Here is an 11,402-nt window from a genome sequence, read left to right on the forward strand (position 1 = left end):
TTGTACTGCCTGGGAGATAGGAGTGGTTTTTTACATTTTTAGATGGCCAAAAAAAAAAAAAAAAAATCAAGAAAGGAATCAAAATTTTGTGACACGTGAAAGTGATATGAAATTCAAATTTCGGCAAAGACGAATAAAGTTTTATTGGCATAGGGCCACGCTCACTGGTTTACACATCGTCTGTGGCTGCTTTTGCACTACAGAGGCAGAGTGGAGAAGCTGCGATGGAGACCTGTGTGGCCCACAGAACCTACCTACTGTCTGGCCCTATACTGAAAATGCTTGCCCACCCTTTGTCAAGAGGAGGGAAACGTCACTTCTGCTCAAGGTCATCAAGAAGGAAGTGACGCATCTACCTTACTTTTCTGTAGCCCTTTATATCTCATTTGACCCTCCCAGCAGGTCTGTGTAGGAAGAGATAGGAAAGGCAGGTTTCATCATTCCCCTTTTTACAGCTGGGGAAACTGAGGCTTGGCCCAATCTAGAGACTTGTTCAGTATTGGCGGTTAATGAATGGCAGTACCAAATTACAACCATCTGAGCCTTTCCAACTCATGCTGGACATGTGCTGCTGAGTGCTAAGTGCTGAGTGCTGGAGAGCCAGTGCTGAGACTGGAGAGCCCTCATTGCAAGAGCAATACACACACATACACACACACACACATATGCACGCACACCATGTGGGACAAGGGCATCATAAAGAAGGGAGGCCAGTTGGGTGAGTGGGGTTGGGGGGCTACTGCCGGGCCCCAGGACAAAGGAGATTGAGCAGGAACTATCTGGGCCGAGGAGTCAGCAAACTAAGTTCTGGCCTACTGCCTGTTTTTGCACTGCCTGGGAGTTGAGAGTGGTTTTATATTTTTATTTTTAATTTATTTGACAGAGAGAGAGAGAACACAAGAGAGGGAACACAAGCAGGGTGAGTGGGAGAGAGAGAAGCAGGCTTCCCACCAAGCAGGAAGCCCGATGTGGAACTCGATCCCAGGACCCTGGGATCATGACCTGAGCCTGAAGGCAGACGCTAACGACTGAGCCACCCAGGTGCCCCAAGAGTGTGGTTTTATATTTTTAGATGGTTGAAAAAAAAAAGAAATGTATCAAAATTTTGTGACATTTAAGAGATATGAAATTCAAATTTCAGTTTCTATAAATAAAGTTTTATTGGAATAAAGTGATGCTCACTGGTTGACACATTTATTATAGGCAAAAGCAGCCTCGATGGTGTGTGTCCCTGGGCCTGAGGCAAGCGCCCTTGTCCTGCCCTGTAGTCGCTGGCAAAACTTCTGGGAGCCTCAGAGCCCTATCTGCCACATAAATCCCCTCCTGATGAGGTTGTAAAGAGTAAATGAGATCATTATGAGAAGCAAATGAGTTACCTGTATACTACTCAGCACAATGCCTGGCACTTTGCAGGTGTGATGTACCTTATTATTTTCATTTACTGCATGGGGAAGCTGTTGAACATTTATTTATTTATTTTTTTAAATTTTATTTTATTTATTTGAGAGAGAGAGAGAATGAGAGACAGAAAGCACGAGAGTGAAGAGGCTGTTGAACATTTAAAGCAATGATTGCTACGTACTCAGATTAGACAACTAGCGAGCCATAAAGGATGCATTCATACCTGAGCATAAGATTAGGTTAGACTTTCATACTACCTAATACTATGGAAACATTCCATCTGTGGAACAAATTCTAGCTCCTTTAGGACAAGGCTCCCCTAGGTATTAGCACAGGGAAAAATATTTCTTGTACTTTCAAGTTATTTGGAAGAGAACTGGGTGTAAAAACTATTTTCACATCAGGGAAGAAATATATTAGGTTGCAATTGAGAATTAAGTAATTGAACTCCTGGGGCCTGGGGGCTGCAGTTTGGGAAAGAGTCAGGAAGGGAGAAGCGGGGGGAAAGAATTGTGCAGAGAGATTAGGCAGGCCAGTGAGTAATCAGTCCAATGGTGAGGTCAGGGCCCAGTGACTGGGCGTGGTGTGCACAGCCCAGGAAAGCCACCAGATTTAAGAATGGATCCATTCATCTGGCTCCGCTTTCCATTTCCCACACTAATAATTTCTTCTTTCAGAAATAAAATATTTACTGAACAATAAAGTTTCCCTTTAGGACTACTGTGACATTATACACACACACCACCCAATATCCAAATATGTTAATGATTTGATACATATTAAAAAAAAACCCAAACTTCTGACATGAAATTATTTCAACACCGTAAGAAAATAAGCACTCTGGTTGATGGATACAATGCAACAGGACAGTGTTTTTTGAACTGCATGTCAGAGCCCATTAGCGTTGAAATCAGTTTAATGGGCTGCTAACTATATGGAATAGAACAGAACAAAACAGAAAATATCTGAGTGTATTACACATAATAAAGGACAAGCACCGTTGAGTGAAACTTCTGTTCCAGTGATATGTTTGTGTGTGCGTGCACACGTGTGTGTGTTTATATTCACTCGTCTATATTGCTGGGCTATGGTGTAAGTCGTATTTCTCACTGGGGATCATGGTCCAAAAAATTTTAAAGCCACCAAAGCAGAGTGTCATCCACTTTAGGAAAGTCTGGTATAAGAATCCTAATTCACTGACCAGCCATGTTAAGGGCTTAATTATTCCTGTTGAGTGAGATTTCTTTCAGTGACAAAGTCTTTCTCTGCATTTAAAACACGTTACAATTTATGGGAAAAATATATATATGCATAATTTATCAAGTAGACCTCATCTTTAAAATAAGGTGTACCTGTTCATGAATACAGAATTGATCTTCAGATACAGAATTCATCAGAAATGAGAAAAGTAAATGATTACATTGTTCAGACTGATAATGAACCAACTCCTTTATAAAATAAACGATTACACTATTTTTCACACTAGTTAATTCACCATGGAGCAGAAGAGGAGGGGGCTGGAAAGGAAGTTTAGTGGACAGGGATGGTTTTACCACCACCCAAAATTAGATTTTGAAAAAGGAAAGTCGCCTTATGTTTGACTCCATAGAAAGCTCCCACCTTCTGAGGCATTCTCTCAATTCCTTTATTGTGAACACCCCAAAGCAAAGAGCCCATTATTTCCAAGATAACAGGGGCTGAAATCAAGCAATTCATTAATGCTGGATGGGATGGCAACGGATTTTAAAGGGAGAGACCATGTCAAAAACATTTTGTCCCGTAAGCCTGAAGATTTCATGAAAAGGAAGTATAGGGGGCGCCTGGGTGGCTCAGTCGTTAAGCGTCTGCCTTCGGCTCAGGTCATGATCCCAGGGTCCTGGGATCGAGCCCCGCATCGGGCTCCCTGCTCCGCGGGAAGCCTGCTTCTCCCTCTCCCTCTCCCCCTGCTTGTGTTCCTGCTGTCGCTGTGTCTCTCTGTCAAAGAAATTAATAAAATCTTTAAAAAAAAAAAAAAAGAAAAGGAAGTATAGGTTTCAGAGGTTACTTGAGAACTGTCTGGGGGAAGTAGCCTGAAATAACTGCCATGGATACTGGACAGGGATGCTTCTGGAGGTCACGTGAGTGAGAAAGGATGGATGGATGGATGGAGGCATGCATGCATGCACCAAGGAGGCCAAGATTTTAATACCAATTTAAGTAAACGTTTCTTCACAGTTGCCTGTACTGGATGTCCTCATACAAGTCATTCATTCAGAGGTGCTGGGTTGTGGAGATCATGAATGTGCCCCAGAGGAAGAAAGGAAAAAACAACTGTTCATATGTTATCTAAGTGGACACACAGGGCTTGGGATAGTTTGTAGTGGTCGCATCATTTGAGAAGTACTTTATTTCGAGCCAGTTAGATAGAAATTAATATGCCAAACGTGGCCTAATGATGAAAAAGACTCTGAAGCCAAAGAAGCATGTGGAAGATTTGAGTAGATGATTTCTTACAATGGGACGGGAGAAGGAGGTCGTATTTTCTAAATTACTAATTGTATATAATGTGGTTTTAAAAATATGCAAGCAAATTAATAAATTAAATACAAGTAGACATTTCACCCTTTATTTGTATCCCTAAAATGTGTGTTTTCAAGTTGGTGTAAAGCCTTTTTTAAAACCATCTCTTTGGAACATTGGGGACCATCTTATAATTGTGGGTACCTTGTACATGGGCATATACGGTAATCTGCCTCCCAGGTAATTGAGGCTCTTCAGGGCTGGCTCATGAGGGAACTGGAGTGCAGGTAGCTATCCCAATACATTAAAATCCCCCAGTTAAAACACTAATAACTGCTATCAAACGGATTCTTATCTGTTAAAAAATTCTTTATGCTCTCTCTGCTCCATATGGAATGGAGGATGTGATGCCCTGTCTTGTGTCCCCACTTTGGAGGTCCCCCCAAAGCTCTGATGGACATTCCCAGGCACACTGACAGACTCCCACTCCTAGCCCACTCTGCCTTCTACTCATCTACAACAAGGGCTTTCTCCGGTGCCTCCGGAGCTTGCTTCTTGCTTCTTGGGATCATCTTCCCCAAAAAACTACCTGCACCCAAGTCCTTGTCTCAGGCCCTGCATGCGTAAACTACTTCAGCAACATGTGGTGATTCTGTGTCCTCTTTGAAAACCAGCTGTCTGCAAAAGTCAAGGTGAAAGAGCTTTACCCTCATTCTTTATACTTGGGTGACTTACGTCTTTGGCAATGTCTCATCCATTCCTTTCCATAAATACCTGATGATCCCTTATTGACACACAATAGTTTTTCTGTGGGCTGTAGGGTATGCCCAGGTGAACAAAACATATTCGAGCCTCAAGGACTGCAGGCTTGAGAATGGGTCATGAAACATGGAGGAAGGAAAGAAACCCTATAACTAAAGAAGACTCAGAACTGCAGAAGAGCCCTGTTTGGCAGTTCCAGGAGAGGGACAACCTCCAGCCAACTAGAACTACATCACGACCTGGAGAGAGCTGGTTTTCAAGTTTTCTAATGTAAATGTTTGCTTGAGGACATCCATCTTTTTATATTCTCAGCAGTGATTCACACACAGGTCAGCCCAAACATGGCACCTGGTAATATGGCCTTATGGGCAATTGATTAAATATTAAAAGGCAAAGCATCACATTGTCCGTGTCACTCAAGGATCCCCACGTGACCATGCCATCCATTAGGAACGAAAGGACATGCTCTGGTGAAGCAAGGAGACCCATGCGGCCTCCCTGCTGTTCCTTGATCATGCCAAGCACATGCCCACCTCAGGCCTTTAGCTCTTGATAGTCTCTTTGTCTCCAAGGCCCTTCCCCTAAATATCTGTGTGGCTCATTCCTTCACCTCATTAAGCTCTCTCTGCTCAAGGCCTTCCCTAAACACCCTATATGAAAATAATAGTACCCTCTACATTGTCACGCTCTATCGTCTTCCCTGCTTTATGCTTCATGGCACTTACCGCCCCCGACATATTATATATTTGCTTATTTATTTTTTAATCTCCTCCTGCTAAAAGGTCAGTGAAAAATAGGGACTTCTTCCCCTTTTCTGTATCCCTTGCACCTAGAATAGTGTCTGGTCTAGAGGAGGTGCTCAGTGAATGCTTACTGAAGGAATGAATAAATGATTTCTTCGTGAGAACCTCAAAATCATTACTCACCACAGCTGAAGTGCTATAAACTCATCTGGAATCACGACAGCCCCATAGCTCAAGGATCTAAAGGACACATGATTATTTTGTGAAAAAAGGTTTTGTAAAAAAAAAAATTTTTTTTTTTGTAAAGCTTCAACATATGTAGCCGGTATGAATAAATAAAATTGTTTTAAATCTATCATAAACTTGTATGGGCCATGGAATGAAACTCATTCAGTGTCCACGGTGTAAATAAGAAAGAAATCGCAGTATTTTAGATCTGGATATTATACCTAGCTTACTGAAAAAATAAATTTATTCATGTGACAAATATTTATTGAGTGCTTATGATGAGTATGGTGTTGGGTGAGGTGCTATATTTGGTTTTTCTCTTGAAAAATCGACTTCACATTTCCCTGTAAAGCCATATCCTGCTGTTATAAAGCTCATCTTTTTGAAAACACTTGTTTTTTTTTTCCCATTTTTTTACTATATGCTTTATTGATTTAAGTCAGCAATCCCTCAGAGAGAAGTGTCACAGGAAATACTTCAGGTGGAGGTTTTTATTCAGCTAATTTGAAAGGTAAACGTTTTTCTCTTTTCATTGAGTTTAAGCGAAAGAGGATCCACTGTATTTAACAACATTAAGTGTGCACTATTACAAAAATTATATAGGTAGTTCTCAAGCTCTGCTTATATAGGGCTAATTGGTTCCACTATAAATTCATACTCTCCAAATGCAGCAGGACTTCATAGTTAAGATGGTAACCTTTTATTCGCCCCTAAGTGACTCACTGCTACATTTCCACAAGGCATATTCCAAGTCTTCATTATTCTACTCATGGTCTCAATCTGCCCACCTGTCGACCTTTGACTTTATTTAGAAGACGATGGTCAAATTATTCTCTTTCCACCTCAAAACCCCTATGCTTTTGTCTCAAGAGTCCTTCCTCTGCCTTCATCCAGTATCTTCCCATCTTCTTGAAGATTCCATTCCGTCTGTTTAGACTCTCTCTTTCATTTTCAATCTCTCTCCCTTTCTATGGATTCTTCTCTGGTGATAAAGTAGGCTCAAGTCTTCTTACACTAAAAACATTACTTTCTCTATAGTATGCCACTTCTTTGCTGCATCAAATTCTTTCCTCCTTTGCCACCCAATTTATTTAAACGGAAGTGTGTCTTCACTGCTTTCCATATGCATCATCCCTGACTCTTTATTTTTAATTTTCTTAGAGAGATTTTATTTATTTATTTGTCAGAGAGAGAGAGAGAGAGAGAGAGAGCACAAGCAGAGGGAGTGGCAGGCAGAGAGAGAAGCAGGCTCCTCACTGAGCAAGGAGAAGCCGGATGCGGGACTCGATCCCAGGACCCTGGGATCATGACCTGATGGGAAGGTAGACACTTAACTGACTGAGCCACCCAGGCGCCCCACCCCTGACTCTTTGACCCCTAGCAGCCTGGCTGCCACTCCCATTTACCTCGAAGATAATTCAGGAAAGCCAGGAATCAAATCCAATGGCTTTTCCTTTGTTGTACCCTCAGCTCTATGGGATGTGCCGTATGAATGATGTATGAATGGTGCTGGCTTCCTCACCTTTCCCAGCTTCCAGGACACCATACGACTCGCACCATTTTGCTCCAGGTGTCCCTTGTTTAATATTGTTCTTATCATCTTCTTTCTCTTTTCCCCTCCCACATACAGACATGCCTCGAGGATCCTTACCCTTACCTTCTGCTTTGTTTCATTCCGTTTTCTTCACTAGCCATTCCTGAGGCATCAAAACCACTCCTAAGTAGGTGACTCACAAATCTCTCTCTGTAGCTCTCCGGAAAACCTACCCCTGTATTCTAGTCCCTTCACTTGGACGAATCTGTCATGCCCAGAATGAAACCTCTTTTTTTCTCTTCTTCCTCATCCCCCTCTGAACCTCCTCGCTGACAACGACCCAATCCCTGTCTCAGCTGAGCCCATGATGACTTTTGACTTCCCTGCTCAGGGTTCAGATTATTCCCACACCCTGTCTGAATGTCTGAGTCTGTCTCTTCCTCTTCACTCCTGCTGTCTCATTTCCTCTTTCTCCTAATTTGACGATAGACTCTATCTGGTCTCCCTATTACCAGTCTTTTCTCTTTGCATTATGCCCAACAAAATGCTACAGGGGTATTGCACAGTTCTGACCCTGTCAACCCTCTCCCTCAGAAACTTCCCACGGCTCCCTGGTGCTTACTGCAATGAAATCCGTACATAAGCTCTCCATAACCTTGGACAAACCTCTCTTTGTCCCCTTACCTCTCATTACATCCCTTGGCGTTCCCTGTGCCTTGGCCAAACCACACCATTCTTTGGGCAAGCACACCCCTTCCCATCACCAAGTCTCTGCTCCTCATTCCTCTTCGAGTATGCCTTTCCTTCCCTGCCAGCCCAAACACCACCCGTATAAATCCCAGCTCAAATGCTACCTCTTCCATGTAACCTTCCCCAACTCTTTCACTGGAAGTCATTGTTACATCTTATGAACACCCACAGCACTGAAGGAATATAGCATTTTGGGCAATGTGGCCACTACTTTTATAGTCAGTTACAGGTATGCCCTGTCTCTCCTTCCAGGCCATGAACCTCCTCTGAGCAGGATCTAAGTCTTCTTATTCTTCACATCTCTGGCCTTCTCAATCTCCCAAACTCTATCCAAAGGTACACAGAGCCTGAGAGGTAGTAGGCAATTAAATATTTGTGAGTTAATGATTTGAACCCAAAGGGTTAACTTTGGGTTCTAGTCCTTGAAATTCTCTCAATTTTAGCAACAACTACTTTTTCCTTGTGGGATACAAGTCTCATCTCCCCATGGTACCATACATAGTTTATTCCTTTCAGCTCCACAGGCCAATTTTCAAATGTCTTTTACTTCCAAGTTTTCTGAAAAAAATAACTTCTTTAAGAGACTCAATAATAGAAAAGCATTAATGGCACTTTAAGTGAAGAAAATGCATCCACACAAGGTACAACTTGTTTACCAGACTGAATTATAGGAATTAAGCTGTAACATTAAACTTACTAGTCCAATCTTTGGAAAAGCCAGGCATTGTATTTTTTAAATCATCATATTTACACTAGAAAGGAAATCACTAATTCCTGAGTCATCAACTGTGTTGTTGTGTCATTATTCTTCTTCTAAACAGTGTATTTACCTTGTCAATTTCTAATATCCTTAAACTTTCCTGTAAGACATTTACATCTCTGGATTTTACTTGCAAACATAAAACAGCTTAAAAAAAAAAAAGGAACGTCTTCAAATGACTTTTAAATTCCATAAGTACTTTTCCCAGAAAGACATTGGCAGAACTAATAGGGAGTAAAGAACTAAGACTCAAAATTCATTTTTATAAATCTATCCGTATACCTTGGAGGATGTCCAACAATCTCACATTAAAATTTTAGAAGGCTTGGCTGAAGGACATAGGGAAATTTAATGTTCACAGTTTCAAGAGCACCTGGTCTATGTATCATCATTAATTAAGAGAAGATAAACAGGAAGAAAAAAACATACGTGCACAGCACTAGTTTTATTATTTTCAATGTAATAGCATTATCATGTAACCTCTGGCAAAACAAAACAAAATTTTTTAGAAAAGAAAAAGAGAAAGAACCCTCTGAGGCCAACGTGGTATATATTTACTTATATAGTCATTACTGCTACAGGCTTTTCAAAGAGGATCCGGGCTGCCAGTTTGGATTCTGACAGCAATGCAGCAGAATTTAAGGTGTTGTGATTTAAATATGTTCTAAGCAGGCCAATCTCATTATCAAGATATTAAGTGTAGAGGTGCATTAATTCCTACAAATACAGCAGGAGAAATACAGGCACTGGGGAGCCAAAATGCAGTGGACACACACATGAATATGCTATCTGCCTATTTCTACCTAACCCCACATAAGCCTATCTTTATCACGCAGAGACAATTAAACAGCTATAGACCCTGGATGCAATTCTGTGTCCTGGCTCCCACTGGGTGAGTTATTGCCAGCCTGATATTTTTCAAATTCTCTATTAGCAGGCTACATCGGCTAGGAAACCAGACCTCACCATACCAGGACCCCATCACCATGGGTCTTAGGAGATTTCAGTTTGTGAATGATACATGGCACCACCTAGCCATTGTGAGAGCTGGAAGAGTGGATGACACCAGCAGTAGAAATAAAGTATCCCTTTTCCTTAGGAAAACGCCCTGCCTGTGTGACACTGACCAACGGGGTATGAAACATTTCTCGATACAATCTTTTTCTTCTTTTTAAATACTCCCCCTTACCCCATCTTTCTATACACACCTCCAGAGTTCATTCTACAAGAACCGACATAAAGATCAGCCATTCTTCAGCCCTAGGGTTTCCAGTGTTGGAATGTGGAAGGAGAAGATCTAGTTGACATTCAAAGTTGTGGGGACCGAGAGACCAATGTGGCCATTAAAGACCCTTCTCCTTCAGGTCAGACAAGAGATAAACAATAGAAACTGCAGAGTCAGGGCATCTAAGACCCTTACAGAGCAGGGGCTGAGGAGAGAAGTGTCACAGGATAGAAGCTCCCTTCAAATCCAGCAAGGCTAGCAAGCCCAGAAGGGGTAACCATGATCCCATTTCCCTGCCATGCACCCAAATCCACATGCACACTTCCACATCCCCATGTCAAGAAGCCAGAGAAAGGGGAAGTGAGAATCCCGTCCACACGCAAGAGCAGAACACAGACTGTACTCAGAGTTGCAGGGTCAAAATAACACTCTCCCATAGTCAGCGGGTGGCAGCAAGTCAGGGCACCCGCACATCTCTACGTTTGGAGCGCAGCTAGGCGAGCGTGGAGGCAATCACACGAGTACACACACATACACACACTCACACACATGGGATTTTACAAATCCACACCTACCCCACAGCCTCTCTCCACACACGCACCAAGTGCATCCTGCCCACCTCATCGCTGCCATCACCACACTCTTTCTCAGGGAGAGTCAGTCAAGGGATGAGAGATCCTAGCGGGGATTCCTGGAAATGTCATTCTCCAACACCTTCGGTCCGCCACCCCCATCCCCTTGGCTGTACCTTTTACACACACACACACACACACACACACACACACACACACACACACACACACTCCTTCCATGACTGTCATCAGGCACGCCTGCTGCCTCCAAAACCCCGCATCTCAGCGCGCACCGGACACCAGGCGTCCCTGCCTTCAGCGCCCCCTTCCCCCCGCCCCGTTGGCTCGATGGCTAAAGGCATTGCCCCCTGGATGTCGCCGGCTGTCCCCGCTCATCCGCACTATTGTTCCATGCAGCCCCTCTCGCGCCCGGGGGCACCCCCCGGCAAGGACCGGGGCTCCGTCAGGGGCAGCATCAGCGCCGGGCAGCCCCCCCCAACCCACCCTTCCCTGGCGGTGGTACCTTGCCTGACAGCTGGGTCCGCGGGCCCGCGGGAGCAGGCGGCGCTAATGACAGCGCTGGTGCCAAGCCTGGGAATAAAGCTCCGCTCCAGCCGCTCCTACCTCCAGCGCCACCATCTTCTCCCGCCGCCGCCGGGACCGCAGCCGCCCTCGCCCAGCTCCGGCTAGGGCTCGGCAGCCGCCGCTCGGGCCCCTCCGGTCCGCGGCCCCACCCCCTTCTGCCCGCCCCTCGTGACGCGCGCGGGGGCCGAGCCGGGCCGGCCTGCGCGGGAGGGCGCCCGGGGGGAGCGCGCGCGCACACGCGGGCGCTAGTAGCGCCCCTGCCTCCCACGCCCACCCGCGCGCACGCGCGCCGCGCGAGCCCGAGGCAGCGGGGCGGTGTCCCCCGGCGGTCGCCCGCCCCCAG

The 11,402-nt window shown here is 44.4% G+C and overlaps 1 protein-coding gene across 1 annotated transcript in view; it reads right to left on the reverse strand.

Moving 5' to 3' along the window:
• APBA1 (amyloid beta precursor protein binding family A member 1) overlaps positions 1–11,149 on the reverse strand; it is a 207,746-nt gene extending 196,597 nt beyond the window's left edge. Inside the window, exon 1 of the mRNA XM_028117358.2 lies at positions 10,998–11,149. The gene's annotated coding sequence lies outside the window, so the exon portion shown is untranslated. The remainder of the gene's footprint in view (positions 1–10,997) is intronic.
• Between the last annotated feature and the right edge of the window lie 253 nt (positions 11,150–11,402).

This window comes from Eumetopias jubatus, unplaced genomic scaffold (genome assembly GCF_037043125.1).
Source record: "Eumetopias jubatus isolate StellerSeaLion01/CBP00866 unplaced genomic scaffold, mEumJub1_p1.0 scaffold_15, whole genome shotgun sequence".
Classification (NCBI taxonomy): domain Eukaryota; kingdom Metazoa; phylum Chordata; class Mammalia; order Carnivora; family Otariidae; genus Eumetopias; species Eumetopias jubatus.